Genomic DNA, 15953 nt, shown 5'->3' with positions numbered 1-15953 from the left:
TACTTTAGGTCCTATAGTTTTATAATAACTAAAGTTAAAATGGAAGATAACTTCCATTGACCAAATTCAAAATGGAGGGCTGTAGATGAATTGACTATGGGATCATGTTGTTAGATCTGTAAATTAGGTGTTGTTCTAGCTGCCAATGATATGATACATAGTGAAGGTGCTAATAGAGATGCAAGATGTGGATGAGCTGGGAGCATATGTTCGTCAAGTTATTCCAGGCACGGTACGCTCCATTGGTTTCTTTAATGTTTGTTGATCAGAATTTTGTCCTCAAGAGGCCTACGGACAAGGGTAAGCACTGGAAAGCTCTCTCATGCCTTTGGTTCAATTTTAAATGGGCCACCTGGACATCATGGGTCAACATAGAAATCCCGTTGCTTTGGAAAGCCCACAAAATTTCCACAAAAGTCTTGCAGTATATCAGACTGTGTAAGAAATATGTTCTAAAGAGGGAATTTAAAACTCTTGAGGACTGCTCCTGTCTTTACTTAAGTTTTTTTTTTATTATTCATTCTTGGGATAAGGGCATCGCTGGCATTTAATGCCCAACCCTAGTTACTAGTGTGAAGGTGGTGGTGAGCTACCTTTGCGAACCCCTGCAGTCCGTGTGGTGAAGGTACTCCCACAGTGCTGTTAGGGAGGGAGTTCCGGTATTTTGACCCAGTGACTATGAGGGAACGGCGATATATATCCAAGTCAGAATGGTGTGTGACTTGGAGGTGAACCTGGTGTTCCCATGCACCTGCTGCCTTTGTCCTTCTAGGTGGTGGAGCTCACGGGTTTGAGAGATGCTGCTGAAGAAGTCTTGGAGACTTGCTGTAAAGCATCATGTAGATAGTACACACTGCAGGTGGTGGAGGGAGTGGAGGTTTAAGCTCGGGGATGGGGTGCTGATAAAGCGGGCTGCTTTGTCCTGGATGGTGTCGAGCTTCTTGAGTGTTGTTGAAGCTGCCCCCATCCAGGCAAGTGGCGAATATTCCATCACACTCCTGACTTATGCCTTGTAGATTGTGGAGTGGCTTTGGGAGTCCGGAGGTGAGCTACTCACCGCAAAATATCCAGCCTCTGACCTGCTCCTGTACCTGCAACATTTATGCGGCTGGTCCAGACGAGTTTCTGGTCAATGGTAAACCGCAGGGCCATGATGGTGGGGGACCCGGTGATGGTAACTGCTCACCCGCCTGGTTTCTGATGGGTGGGTAGGGTTAGAATCGTCCCCCTGGTTTAGCCTGAATGTAATGGTTTAATAGTATGGTAGGAGCATGTGATGGACATCCCACGTGGTCTTCAGTGTGGTATACTGTAGTGGGGTACTTGTCAGTCCTGTAACATACTGTCGCACTTACAGCTTACATAAGGGCTCTACTTTTGGTTCACAGAAGACTCGGTCTGTTTATAGAAATTGCCTCTTCGCTCTCTCTTAACCTTAACCCCAGTGCTATTATTCATGATTAGATAGCTTATGTTATAGGAACATATGATTAATGTGTATAGTTCTCGTGTGTTCATTGTAGCAGTTAGGCTTGGCTGCATTTTGCTTAACTGTTGAAGTAACCAAATGCTTTAAGAAGTACTTTAAGATAAGCTTCTGCAGCTATTGAAAGAATAGTCTATATCGTCAAGGAACTGTATGATGGCACCACAATCGCTAGAATACATTGAGGGAATGTATAAATAAATGGTATTACAAGAACACAGTGAGAACATATCATAGAATCTTACAGCACAGAAGGAGGCCATTCGGCCCATTGTGCCTGTGCCGGCTCTTTGAAAGAGCGATCCGATTAGTCCCAGTCCCCTGCTCTTTCCATATGTGTGTAATAAATAGGGATAGTTCCCTTGAACATCTACTGACCAGTTTAAGGACCCATTGTAATTTTCACAAGAGTACCAAGTGTAAAACTGCATGTGCACTTTCATAGGTATAGAAAAATAGCGGTCTATTTTCATGATTTTTAGAAGTGCATTTAAAAGCAAAATAATACATTTACCCTTGTGACAAAGATGAAAGTTACAGAGGGTCCTTCTATATTAATCCATTGTAATGTTTTCTTGCACCAGGCAAGACACAATTGATAGAAAGACACAATGAAGAGAGTAAAATGTTCGATGGGTAGAATGGGGAATGGAACTGTTTTACAGTTTTGGCACTCAGTGTTGACATCAAACACCAAGCAGGGGCCAGTGCACAACACTGTTCCTCCACTGCCTCAACAATATGCCTTAACCTTAACTTACAACCGCTGTCTATTGCATTGAATGTCTTCTCCCACTTCACATCCTAGCTATTTTAAGTGGTTCTGAGTGCGATTGCCAATTCGAGCCGTTTTCTGTGATGGGTCCCGCCCCCTCCCACACCACATCCACTAGGAATTAGGTTAAGGCTGTCCAAGTTAATTGAATGTAAATCCTTTACAACTGGCAGAGAGTGGAGGGGCTGAAATTGGTCTATAGCGCAAAACGGGCAATAACGAATCGGCGGCCTGCTTCCCCCCCCCCCCACCCGATTATGAATGGAAAATAAAATGGGGCGTGGTGTAAAACAGATAGCCGGTTCCTTATTGGCTGTTTGCCGTTTTGCGTTCTCACCTGTTTTTTGCGCTCCCACCAAGACCACTTTCACTCCCCCTGGAGATTTTAATCTGATCAGCCTGGGTTGGAGTTGAATCTTGTTCGCAGTGTGCTCGCCGACTGTGTCACCCAAGTCCACTAAGATGCACATGTTTCCGTCGCATCGATCACTGAGTACCTCGTGGGATGAAATGCTGGTCTTGGTGTCGGAGGTGGGCTGCAAGTGAGGTGCCATTGCTGTGAAGCAACGAATGAAGGCAGTAGCCACAGTAACAGCAGCAGAACGAAGCAGCTCTTGTCTCAGTATTATGACTCTGTATGGTACAAATCGATGCGATGTGGGAGCTATATCCTTCTATTAGAATTCATCAAGCCACCTGTTGTGTTAAAGAATGATGCTGTATTTGAGCATTCTGCCATAATATGTGCGAGTTTAAAATTTTGCTATTTCAATCTGAACCAAGCCGTTTATATTTTTCTTGTTTTTTTTCTTTTCAGTTCATCAGAATTATGTAGGTACAGACACAGAAAGGAATCCTTTCTTTCTTTCAGTTGTCCTTTCTGACCAAAACAATCAACGTGTGCCACAGTACCGTGCTATTCTCTGGAAGAAAACAGTAAGTGGTGATTGGCGCACCCTCATTTATTTATTTACTTTAATTTGGGGTCATTCAGAATTGTGTAGCTGTGGTAATTTTCGTAATGGTGCAACGCCTCTTTTTGGAGGAAGGCAGCTAATGCTCCATCTACATTTCAAATAGGCACAAATTAAAATGATTGAAGTCTCTCTTCTAAGCAATATTCTTTCAAAATTACCACCTATTATGTATACAACTTAACATGTCATGTCAGATTTGTACTCGTAAAGCTACAGTGTTACTGGAATTCTTTTTCAGAGCTTATAAACCAACATCCATATTGGGACCAATGACATAGGGAAGTAAAGGTAGGAGGTCCTGATAAGAGAATATCAGAAGTTATGAACTAAATTTTTTAAAAAGGACCTCATGGGTGGTAATCTTGGGATTACTACCTGAGCCACGTGCTAATTGGCATAGGGATAGGCACATCAGGAAGGTGAATGCATGGCTGAAGGACTGGTGTGGGAAGGAAGGGGTTCCATTTCATGGGACAATGACACCAGCACTGAGACCGGAAGGAGCTGTACCGTTGGGACGGACTCCACCTGATAGGGGCATACTGCAGACCACCTAATAGGAGAAAGGAGGTGGAGGAAGAAATATGTAAGCAAGTAAAGGACATAGAATAAAAATCATGGGAGATTTTAACTGCCCCCAAATAAACTGGCAAGAAGAGGTAGCGAAAGGTGTACAGGGGATGGAGTTTTTACAATGTGTGCAGGACTTCTTTCTTACCCAATATGTAAAAAGTCCAACAAGAAAGGGAGCACGGCCGGATCTAGTAATGGGAAATGAACCAGAACAGATAAGAGAAGTAAGCATAGGGGAACATCTAGGTAATAGCGATCACAACATAATAAGGTTTAAGATAAAGATTGCAAAGGAAATAAGTAAGACAAAGCCCAAAGTAATAAATTGTAAAAAAAAAATCTGATTTTAAGGGGATGAGAATGGATCTAGGGAAATTAAACTGGAAAAATTTACTGACAAGCAAAAAAATAGAACACAAGTGGGAAATATTTAAAATGGTGATCAATAGAGTCCTGGAGAAATGTATCCCACTACAAAGCAAAAACAAACTAGCCAGTAATGACACATTATGGATGAAAAAAGAAATAAGGGCAAAATTGAAACTATAAAAAAAAATGACATACACTAAGTACATAGACAACAAAGGAGAGGATGACAAAAGGGAGAATATGAAAAGGTTCGGAAGGAAGTCAAAAAAACAATTAGGATGGCAAAGAGGAACCACAAAATTAACTTATCAAGGAATATAAAAAGAAATAGTAAACTATTCTACAGGCTCATAAATAACAAGTAAAATCAAGATAGGGATAGGGCCACTAAGGGATAAACTCACAGGTAATGACAGTGAAATGGCAGAAATATCAAATAATTACTTTGCCTCGGATTTACCAAGGAGGCTAACATGGTAGGTAGGACATTAGAAGAAGAGATCAAAAAAGATATAAAGACATTTAAGATGCAAAGGGGGAGATAATTGATAAACTAATCAACCTTAGAGAGGATAAAAACCCCTGGTCCAGATTGATTGCATCTGCGCATGTTAAAAGAAATTATGGATGAGATAGCAGAGGCACTATTACGTACATACAAAAATTCATGAGAAAAGGGAATAGTGCCAGAGGACTGGTGGACAGCTAATGTGATTCCTATATTTAAAAAGGGAGATGGAACAAGCCCAGGGAACTATAGACCAATTAGCTTAATGTGTTGGTAGGAAAGATAATGGAATCCTTAATCAAAGATATAATAGAAGAACTTATAGAAACTGAAAATAGAATATAGAGTAGTCAGCATGGATTTCAAAAAGGAAGGTCATGCTTGTCCAACCTTGTTGAATTATTTGAAGAAGTAACAAAGGGTAGATGAGGGTAATGCAGTAGATGTAATATATTTGGATTTTCAAAAGGCCTTTAATAAGGTACCGCATAGTAGACTCATGACTAGGGTCAGAACATGTGGAGTCAGGGGACAAGTAGCAGAATGGATAGCAAGCTGGCTACAAAACAGAAAACAGAGAGAGTAGGGGTTAAAGGTACAGGAAACTTTGGTTTATCTGGAGGTTAACTGTCCGGAATGCTCGATCCACCGGCAAAATTCAGGGGTCGGTTCAGTAAGTTTTTTTTCTTTTCGTTGCTTTTTTTTTTACCAGTCAGGCTCTGCAAGGCCTAGCTAAAGCTGTTGCTTAGCTACAGAGACGCTTGCAAGCTACGGCCGACTGTTTAGAAGCTGTTGCTAAGCAACAGGGTTTGTTGCTAGATACGGAGCTAAAAGTTTGAACATTAGCGCTGGTTTGTCCGGCAGTTTTGATGGGACAGCAACAGCTCGGTCCCGTCGGTGCTGGATATCACAAAGTTTCCTGTAGTTACTCAGACTGGCAGAAGGTGGGAAGTGGTGTTCCACAAGGATTGGTGCTGGGACCACTGTTGTTCACCATTTAAATAAACAATTTGGACTTGGGAATTGGAAGTACAATTTCAAAATTTGTGAATGACACCAAATTGGGGAGTGTAGTTAATACAGAGGAGGACAGCAACAAAATACAGGAAGACATTAATAAATTTGCGGAACTTCAATATAGATAAGTGTGAGGTGGTACATTTTGGTAGAAAGACTAAGGAGGCCACATATTCCTTGAAAAATAATAGTCTAAATGGGGTAGAGGAGCAAAGGGATCTGGGGGTACAGATACACAAATCACTAAGAGTAGCGACACAGGCTAATAAGGCCATAAAAAAGCAAACAAAACACTGAGGTTCATTTCTAGGGGGATAGAATTGAAAAGCAGAGAAGTAATGTTAAACTTGCATAGGCCCTTGGTTAGACCACACTTGGAGTACTGTGAACAGTTCTGGTCTCCATATTATAAAAAGGATATAAAAGCACTGGAGAAGGTGCTATAAAGATTTACTAGAATGATACCAGAACTGAGAGATGATACCTATCAGGAAACAATGAACAGGCTGGGGCTCTTTTCTCTAGAAAAGAGAAGACTGAGAGGTGACCTGATCGAGGTCTTTAAGATTATGAAAGGATTTGACAGGGTAGATGTAGAGACGATGTTTCCACTTGCGGGGAGACCAGAACTAGGGGTCATAAATATAAGATAGTCACTAATAAATCCAATAGGGAATTCAGGAGAAACTTCTTTACCTGGAAAGTGGTGAGAATGTGGAACTTGCTACCATAAGGAGTAGTTGAGACAAATAGCATAGATGCATTTAAAGGGAAGCCAGATAAACACATGAGGGAGAAAGGAATAGAAGGACATGTTGATGGGGTTAGATGAAGAGAGTGGGAGGAGACTTGTGTGGAACACTGGCATGGACTTGTTGGGCCGAATGGCCTGTTTCTGTGCTGTAAATACTTGGTAATTTTTTTAAGAGATGATATCCCGTTCAATGGCCCTGTTTCACAATTTCAGGCCAGTTCTATCGTTTGAGATTTAACCTCTAAGAAACCGTTTGCATATTTATCCACAAATAACGAGCTGTGGAATACAAAATCATTTCAAAAATGATTTGGGAAAGATACTGGCAGGAGTTGCACAGGCGATGATATTGTTTGAGTAGTTCATATTTTTTCAAAGCTGGACTCCAATCTAAGAAGAAAATGTTTCTTTGATTTTCGGTGACAGTTTCACAAAGCTCCCTGAGTTTGATGTGAAATAAGGTTGAGCTAGGGTTCAAGTTACAGCCTGCTCCCACATGGGGTGTCACTTCTGTTCTAAGTGATGTGTTTTGACACTGTGGTTGGAAACAGCTGTTTCCAACAGTGCATGGGTCCTGGAGTCAGCTCCTCCTTCCACACCCCCAATATTTTCCTTCAGCTTTCCTCGCAGTTTGTGTTGTAGCAGCTTTTTACTGCATCCCTGCTCACTGCGACAGTAAATTTGGTGTCGGATTTATTGTATTCTGGCTTCTCCTGCAGCATGTAATCTAGTGTAAACCGCTGCAAAAGCCGTTTAAGTGACGGCTGATTACGCAGAATATAGCCAGTTGGCCAATCTTCCATAAATGTGTTTGGTATTTTTAAGGTGGGAAATTATGTTTAAAAAGTCCTCCTGCTGTTGTTGGAAAAAAGGGGCACTGTGCCCCATTTTTGTTAGGTAAGGGTCTGACGGGTTACAGAACCAAGGCGGGTAGATGGAGTTGAGATACAGATCAGCCATGATCTCATTGAATGGCCTTCTCCTGCTCCTATGTGCCTTTCTTTCACAGTAGCTTATGGATTGCTGCTTAATTGGTTCGCAGCACAGATGCTCGCCTAAATGTTAGGACAGCAGTAGAGAAAAAAGAAAGGAGATGGGAAAATGTGCCACAGAAAGACCGGGTGTGGATTCACCAATGGGATCCTCCGATCAAGTGTTCCCAGCCAGGCAATCACAGAAGGCGCTCTCACCCTCACAACCCTCCCCCCCACCCCCTCCCCCAAGCCCTAATGTGGAAGGGATGAGCAGCTTATATGTAAATCACTTTGGACGTGTAGACTAACCAAAAGATCAGGGCCTGGAAATTCCACCAGGGTCGTCCTGCTCTCAAGCTGTAACGTTACCAGAAGACCGACAGAACCCCCCCCCACCTCAAGAAACAACGTAAATGGCCGCAGCATACAACATTTCTCCAGTAATTTCCCACCGAAGCTACGATGGGTGATCGGGGATCCCAGGGCCCAGATCTTAAGCAACCTGCTACAGTTCTGGCCCATGACCCAGACGACAGCCTTAGAACGAAGCTGGTACAACTCTTGACAGTCTATCCCTGGGGGTTGGAGGGAGAGAATGGTGGGGAGTGGGGGTATCATCGAGCTGTTTCTCTTGCTCTTTTTTAAAATTTTGTTCATTTGATTGGTCAGGTCAGGTCCATGGCCATCACTAACTTTTTAGTGGGCAATAATGAAATGCCTCATTATAATCAGAACTGCATCTAACAATCCTTTCATTCTCTGGATTCTTACATTAATCTTATGTTGGTCGATTTGATTCTATTACCGAGTCTTGTAGTCCAAGTGCCTTCAAAAGTTAATGTTATTATCTGTGCATCAAAGTTATTTGTAGAAGGACAAGCCTCAGGAGGGGTCAAAGAGCAGGCGGTTTCTCAAAATGAAAGGCAATTCCAGACAATTTCTGAACGACTTTATTTATAGAATTCTTTTCTTTTTCTTTTCACAGGGTACACAGAAAATATGCCTTCCTTACAGCCCTACAAAAACACTTTCAGTCAAATCTATTTTAAGGTAAGTTATCCGCAAGTTATCATGGGTGGGATCGTGGGACTCCGACATTTGACACCTCCTACCATCATTGGATTACCTTTACCGGCCTTCGCCCCTGCTGTGAGAGAGAGCGCTGTACTTTGCAGGAGTGCGGCATCTCGCACTATGTTTACACAGCAGTACTGACTATTCAGCTTCTGCCTCCTGCCTGTGGGATTGCCAGTTTTAGGCTGCACATCAGAATCGCCTATAGGTAGGAGAGCATGATATCCGTGGCGGGCAGAAAAATAGCAACCAGACGACCTCGTGCCTATCCCAAGCCCTCCAGCTCCTATTTCCATCTGCGTAATTTAGGCCAGTTCTAGGCATGCCTAGTGCCCTCTAGATCCTCTGCCAAGCAATGTATAATGTCCCCTTGTAACAAGCAATAAAAGTCATTTTAAAAACACTCCATGCATGCCTCCATGTTCATGTGCACGCATATAATAATCCCCGGAAAACCGCCTCAATCCAGCCTTTTCCCATTGATTCAGATTCCATTCACTACAGTAAGTGAGCTACTTGGATTGTTCCCAGACACACCCCATCCAGAGTGACATTCACTTGGACCTGGAGAAATTCAAGGCACAGAATGGCTAAAGGAGCAGGGGGAAGGGAGGGAGGTGTGTGGGTGGGAACCAGAGATAGGAGAGACTTAAGTGAGATGAACTAATGAAACAACAATAGCTTGCATTTAAATACCACCTTCACTGTAGAAAAATGTCCCAAGACATTTCATAGAAGCGTGATGAGGCAAAAATGGATGCCGATCTAAAGAACGAGATCTTCGAAGGGACGACTAAAAGCTTGGTAAAAGAGGTGAGTTTTAAGGAGGGCCTTAATGGGAAAGAGGGAGGTGGAGAGGCAAAGAAGCTTAAGGAGGGAATTCCAGAGCTTAGGACCTAGATGGCTGAACGCACGGTCAACAATGGTTGGGCGAAAGGAGTGGGGGATGCACTGGAGGCCAGAGTTGGAGGAACGCTGAGTTCTCGAAAGGTTGTAGGGCTGGAAGAGGTTACAGAGATCGGGAGGGGCGAGAGCCATGGAGGGGTTTGAAGACAAGGATGAGAATTTTAACATTGAGGCATTGGAGGACCAGGAGCCAATGTAGGTCACTGAGCACAGGGGTGATGAGTGAGCAGTGTAGGATACGGGCAGCAGAGTTTTGGATGAGTTTGTAAAGGCTCATTTTTGTCTGTTCTTTCCTCGTGGAATTTTATGTAGTTCCAGTTCCATATTTTTACCTCCTTACACCCATGGCTTTTACCATTGTCCTGCTACTTGCCAGAAAATAACATGCTAACTTTACACAGAGTCAGAGTCAGATCACCAGAACAGAGGTATATGTACTAAACCAAGTATTCACATCATAACCTCTGCCCCGTTTTTTCGGACAGCAGGTGCTGATTCTGGTATTCCCATTTACGCCTCTTCTAGACACATCTTTTTGTTTCTTTAGTTGTCCCATTACCACCTTCTCTTGCCTTGCACCATCATCCCTTTTGTCATTTAATCTCTCCTGCCTTCCACCCTATCACAGACCTTCCCTATTGTTCTTTCCTCCGCTCCCCCACTTCCCCATACCTGGCACTTGCTTAAAACCTGTTACATCTCTAACATTTTCCAGTTCTTAGGAAAGGTCACCGAGCTGAAACGTTAACTCTGTTTCTCTCTCCACCGATGCTGCCTTTGACCTGCTGAGTGTTTCCAACATTTTCACTTTTTATTTCAGATTGCCAGCATCCGCAGTATTTTGTTCTTGTACAAGTATTACCATCGTCTGGTTTAATGCACAAACAGCAGCTCCAACACCCACTGCTGCAGTGATGGCACTGAAAGCATTTTCCAATTTTACGCTTTGTACTTCCTGTAGAAAAATAGTTTTACAGCCAGTTCTTTCCTTGATACACAAATCATACAGATTCAGTCTTACAGGGACCTCTAATAAAATGGAAAAAGGTGCATGTTTAGGGAGGGAAATCTTAATTCTGGGATCAAATAAATTGAGCAGCAGTATATGCAATGATTAGAATGGGATGTCTGGGGAGTAACCCAATTATTCTCTCCAGGACCAGTCAGATGAATGAAACCGGTGGCGAGATGTATGTTGTCTTGTCGATTTGGTTGCGTTGAGTGGCTGTCGTGGTACTTGGAAGAAATGTTTGCTGTGACATAATTCGCATTGAACAGTCTCATCAACTTTCAAATTGTTTTACAGTGCCATGAACCTTGATAAATTTGAAAAAGGCCCCAGGGAATTTTTTAATCCAGAAATACAAAAGGTAGGACTCAGTTTGTTCAAGCAGTGTTTTCAGCTATCGTGGTTTTCGTAACAAAACATTTTGAACATAATTTGATCTTTGAAATGAAAGTTACCTACAATTTAAGGGCTTATCCGTTTCAGGGTTATTGTTATTTCTGAGCAGTGTCCTTGATTTTTCTGTTTCTGACCCGCCCAGAGTGGGGGGTGCCAGTAGGCCGTGGGAAACCTGGAAGTCTCCTGTTCCTCCCGGCCCATAACGATTGTCCCTGAGGCTGTGTGCCTGCCTAGCTGCAGCTACCGGGAATCCCGAGCCCTGGGATTCCTGGCCGACCGCAGTTAAACCTGCACAGCAGGTTAAAGCAGAGGCCTCAGGCCTGATTATCATGTTTAAAATGCCAACCCGCCTCCTGGCAGCGAGCTTGGCTGCCCGCACCCCCCACCCCCACCGCCACCCCCCCCCCCCCCCACCCACCATCTCACCTGAGTAAAAGTTGAACGTGGGCAGGTTGGAGGGGGGTTGGGGTCGGGATTTAGATTTTTAAAACTTTAACTTCTCCCCCCTCTTCCGCACCCCCCCCCCCCCGCCTCCAACCCACCCGTTTTTTCATGTGAAAATAACCCCTTTGTTTCAAACAATTTCCAAATTAGTTTGACATCTGTATTTAATTGACTAGCAATTTTGGTATACTTGGATTCTAAAAGTTAAACATTAATAACCAGGGTTATGCGGTGATGGATGTTTATTTTGTATCATTTTGATTTAGGCCTATTGAGGTTAGTAGCTGAGGGAACCAGCTTGTGATCTAGTTAGGCCAGTCCACCAGGGTTACCATCTTTTGCCAAGTAAAAACTGAATGGTGGCAGGACAACAGCAGACTCGTGGCTTCAGTTGTGATATTTTCTTTGCGGCTGATGAAGATTTTAAGAGTTAATGATGGCTCTACATTATCAACCCCAGAAGTATGTGGGGTGGGGATGCGAAAAACAGTCCTCTATTTTAAAAGTGAAGTTTTGACCAGTTGACTTTTCAGACAGCCCACTGACGTGTGGGACTGCCCAGCCCAATACCCCATGAGTGCCGACCTTTCACCCCATGTACTCCAACCTTGGCTGACCCCTGAACCCCCCTTCCCCCCCCACCTTGCCCATGAACATTCCCCTCTGCCACGCATTATATTTAACTATGCTTGGGTAAGGTCAGGTGGAGACTACAACAAATGAACAACCTTTACTCATCTAAGGAACAGCAATTGTGATGCAAGCAACTAACAGAATCACAGAATCACAGAAACCCCACAGTGCAGATAGAGGCCATTTCGGCCCATCAAGCCTGCACCGACACATATCCCACCTGATCCCCGTAACCCCTACAACAACACATATCCCACCCTATCCCCGTAACCCCACATATTTAATCCCCCTAACACGAAGGGTCAATTTATCACAGCCAATCAACCTAACCCGCACATCTTTGGACTGTGGGAGGAAACCGGAGCACCCGGAGGAAACCCACGCAAACACGGGGAGAATGTGCAAACTCCACACAGACAGTCACCCGAGGCCGGATTCGAACCCGGGTCCCTGGCGCTGTGAGGCAACAGTGCTAACCACTATGCCACCGTGCTTATTAACCTCCTTGTTATTGTGCTTGGCAGGACTTACTGGTCTTAGAAGAGCAGGAGGTGAGTGTGCTGCATTTTTGCTAGTGAACACAGTGTTGTCTGATAGAAATTGCTGAATAGTCACACGGTTTTACACTCCTGCACTAATCTTAGTAGAAAACATCTAAAGGAAAAGGGTGGAGGGGGGGTACGAGTAGGTTGGAGGGGGGTAGGAGTAGGGTGGAGGGGGGTAGGAGTAGGGTGGAGGGGGGGTAGGAGTAGGTTGGAGGGGGGTACGGAGTAGGGTGGAGGGGGGTAGGAGTAGGGTGGAGGGGGGGTAGGAGTAGGTTGGAGGGGGTAGCAGTAGGGTGGAGGGGGGTAGGAGTAGGGTGGAGGGGTAGCAGTAGGGTGGAGGGGGGTAGGAGTAGGGTGGAGGGGGGTAGCAGTAGGGTGGAGGGGGTAGGAGTAGGTTGGAGGGGGGTAGGAGTAGGGTGGAGGGGGTAGCAGTAGGGTGGAGGGGGGTAGGAGTAGGGTGGAGGGGGGTAGGAGTGGGGTGGAGGGGGGTACGGAGTAGGGTGGAGGGGAGTAGGAGTAGGGTGGAGGGGGGTACGAGTAGGGTGGAGGGGGGTAGGAGTAGGGTGGAGGGGGGTACGAGTAGGGTGGAGGGGGTAGGAGTAGGGTGGAGGGGGTACGGAGTAGGGTGGAGGGGGGTACGAGTAGGGTGGAGGGGGTAGGAGTAGGGTGGAGGGGGGTACGAGTAGGGTGGAGGGGGGTACGAGTAGGGTGGAGGGGGGGTAGGAGTAGGGTGGAGGGGGGTACGAGTAGGGTGGAGGGGGGTAGGAGTAGGGTGGAGGGGGGGGTAGGAGTAGGGTGGAGGGGGGTACGGAGTAGGGTGGAGGGGGGTACGGAGTAGGGTGGAGGGGGGTACGAGTAGGGTGGAGGGGGGTAGGAGTAGGGTGGAGGGGGGTAGGAGTAGGGTGGAGGGGGGTACGGAGTAGGGTGGAGGGGGGTACGGAGTAGGGTGGAGGGGGGTAAGAGTAGGGTGGAGGGGGTAGGAGTAGGGTGGAGGGGGGTAGGAGTAGGGTGGAGGAGGGTAGGAGTAGGGGTGGAGGTGGGGGTGGGGTGGAGGGGGGTACGGAGTAGGGTGGAGGGGGGTACGGAGTAGGGTGGAGGGGGGTAGGAGTAGGGTGGGAGGGGGGTACGGAGTAGGGTGGAGGGGGTACGGGTAGGGTGGAGGGGGGTCGGAGTAGGGTGGAGGGGGGTACGAGTAGGGTGGAGGGGGGTACGAGTAGGGTGGAGGGGGGTACGAGTAGGGGAGGAGGGTAGCAGTAGGGTGGAGGGGGGTACGAGTAGGGTGGAGGGGGTAGGAGTAGGGTGGAGGGGGGTACGAGTAGGGTGGAGGGGGGTAGAGTAGGGTGGAGGGGGTGTACGGAGTAGGGTGGAGGGGGTAGAGTAGGGTGGAGGGGGGTACGGAGTAGGGTGGAGGGGGGTACGGGGTAGGGTGGAGGGGGTAGGGTGGAGGGGGGTACGAGTAGGGGTGAGGGGGGTAGGAGTAGGGTGGAGGGGGTGACGAGTAGGGTGGAGGGGGAGGTAGGTGGAGGGGGTACGAGGGTAGGGTACGAGTAGGGAGGGGGTAGGAGTAGGGTGGAGGGGGGTAGGAGTAGGGTGGAGGGGGGTACGAGTAGGGTGGAGGGGGGTACGAGTAGGGTGGAGGGGGTACGAGTAGGGTGGAGGGGGTCGAGTAGGGTGGAGGGGGGGTACGAGTAGGGTGGAGGGGGGTACGAGTAGGGTGGAGGGGGGGTAGGAGTAGGGTGGAGGGGGTAGGAGTAGGGTGGAGGGGGGTACGAGTAGGGTGGAGGGGGGTAGGCGTAGGGTGGAGGGGGGTAGGAGTAGGGTGGAGTGGGGTACGAGTAGGGTGGAGGGGGGTAGGCGTAGGGTGGAGGGGGGTAGGAGTAGGGTGGAGTGGGGGTACGAGTAGGGTGGAGGGGGGTAGGCGTAGGGTGGAGGGGGGTAGGAGTAGGGTGGAGGGGGGTAGGAGTAGGGTGGAGGGGGGGTATGAGTAGGTTGGAGGGGGGTAGGCGTAGGGTGGAGGGGGGTAGGAGTAGGGTGGAGGGGGGTACGGAGTAGGGTGGAGGGGGGTACGAGTAGGGTGGAGGGGGTATAGATGGAGGGGATACAGTAGGATGGAGGGGGTACAGATGGAGGGGTCACCAGATGGAGGAGGTACAGTAGGGTGGAGCGGTAGTGTAAGTGGACAGGGTACAGTAGGGTGGACGGGTAGAGTAAGTGGACAGGGTACAGTAGGGTGGACGGGTAGTGTAAGTGGACAGGGTACAGTAGGCTGGACGGGTAGTGTAAGTGGACAGGGTACAGTAAGGTGGACGGGTAGTGTAAGTGGACAGGGTACAGTAAGGTGGACGGGTAGTGTAAGTGGACAGGGTACAGTAAGGTGGACGGGTAGTGTAAGTGGACAGTGTACAGTAGGGTGGAGCGGTAGTGTAAGTGGACAGGGTACAGTAGGGTGGACGGGTAATGTAAGTGGACAGGGTACAGTAGGGTGGAGCGGTAGTGTAAGTGGACAGGGTACAGTAGGGTGGACGGGTAGTGTAAGTGGACAGGGTACAGTAGGGTGGAGCGGTAGTGTAAGTGGACAGGGTACAGTAGGGTGGACGGGTAGTGTAAGTGGACAGGGTACAGTAGGGTGGAGCGGTAGTGTAAGTGGACAGGGTACAGTAGGGTGGACGGGTAGTGTAAGTGGACAGGGTACAGTAAGGTGGACGGGTAGTGTAAGTGGACAGGGTACAGGAGGGTGGAGCGGTAGTGTAAGTGGACAGGGTACAGTAGGGTGGAGCGGTAGTGTAAGTGGACAGGGTACAGTAGGGTGGACGGGTAGTGTAAGTGGACAGGGTACAGTAGGGTGGACGGGCAGTGTAAGTGGACAGGGTACAGTAGGGTGGAGCGGTAGTGTAAGTGGACAGGGTACAGTAGGGTGGAGCGGTAGTGTAAGTGGACAGGGTACAGTAGGGTGGAGCGGTAGTGTAAATGGACAGGGTACAGTAGGGTGGACGGGTAGTGTAAGTGGACAGGGTACAGTAGGATGGACGGGTAGTGTAAGTGGACAGGGTACAGTAGGGTGGACGGGTAGTGTAAGTGGACGGTACAGTAGGATGGACGGGTAGTGTAAGTGGACAGGGTACAGTAGGGTGGACGGGTAGTGTAAGTGGACAGGGTACAGTAGGGTGGACGGGCAGTGTAAGTGGACAGGGTACAGTAGGGTGGACGGGCAGTGTAAGTGGACAGGGTACAGTAGGGTGGAGCGGGTAGTGTAAGTGGACAGGGTACAGTAGGGTGGACGGGCAGTGTAAGTGGACAGGGTACAGTAGGGTGGACGGCAGTGTAAGTGACAGGGTACAGTAGGGTGGACGGGCAGTGTAAGTGGACAGGGTACAGTAGGGTGGACGGGCAGTGTAAGTGGACAGGGTACAGTAGGGTGGACGGGTAGTGTAAGTGGACAGGGTACAGTAGGGTGGAGCGGTAGTGTAAGTGGACAGGGTACAGTAGGGTGGAGCGGCAGTGTAAGTGGACAGG

At 47.5% G+C, this 15953-nt stretch overlaps 1 protein-coding gene and 1 long non-coding RNA gene across 5 annotated transcripts in view; both read left to right on the top strand.

Moving 5' to 3' along the window:
- ralgps1 (Ral GEF with PH domain and SH3 binding motif 1) overlaps window positions 1-15953 on the top strand; it is a 905396-nt gene that overhangs the window by 68614 nt on the left and 820829 nt on the right. The window lies entirely within an intron of this gene.
- On the top strand, window positions 2538-12450 carry LOC147101733 (uncharacterized). Its single transcript, XR_015073401.1, has 4 exons — window positions 2538-3197; window positions 8419-8483; window positions 10720-10783; window positions 12420-12450. It is a non-coding gene; the product is annotated as an uncharacterized LOC147101733 (long non-coding RNA).

This window comes from Somniosus microcephalus, chromosome 23 (genome assembly GCF_052327205.1).
Source record: "Somniosus microcephalus isolate GS21.2 chromosome 23, FLI_Smic_1.0, whole genome shotgun sequence".
NCBI classification, from domain to species: Eukaryota; Metazoa; Chordata; class Chondrichthyes; order Squaliformes; family Somniosidae; genus Somniosus; species Somniosus microcephalus.
Note: the sequence above shows the minus strand (reverse complement) of the source record. Positions and strands in the feature narration are given on the sequence as shown.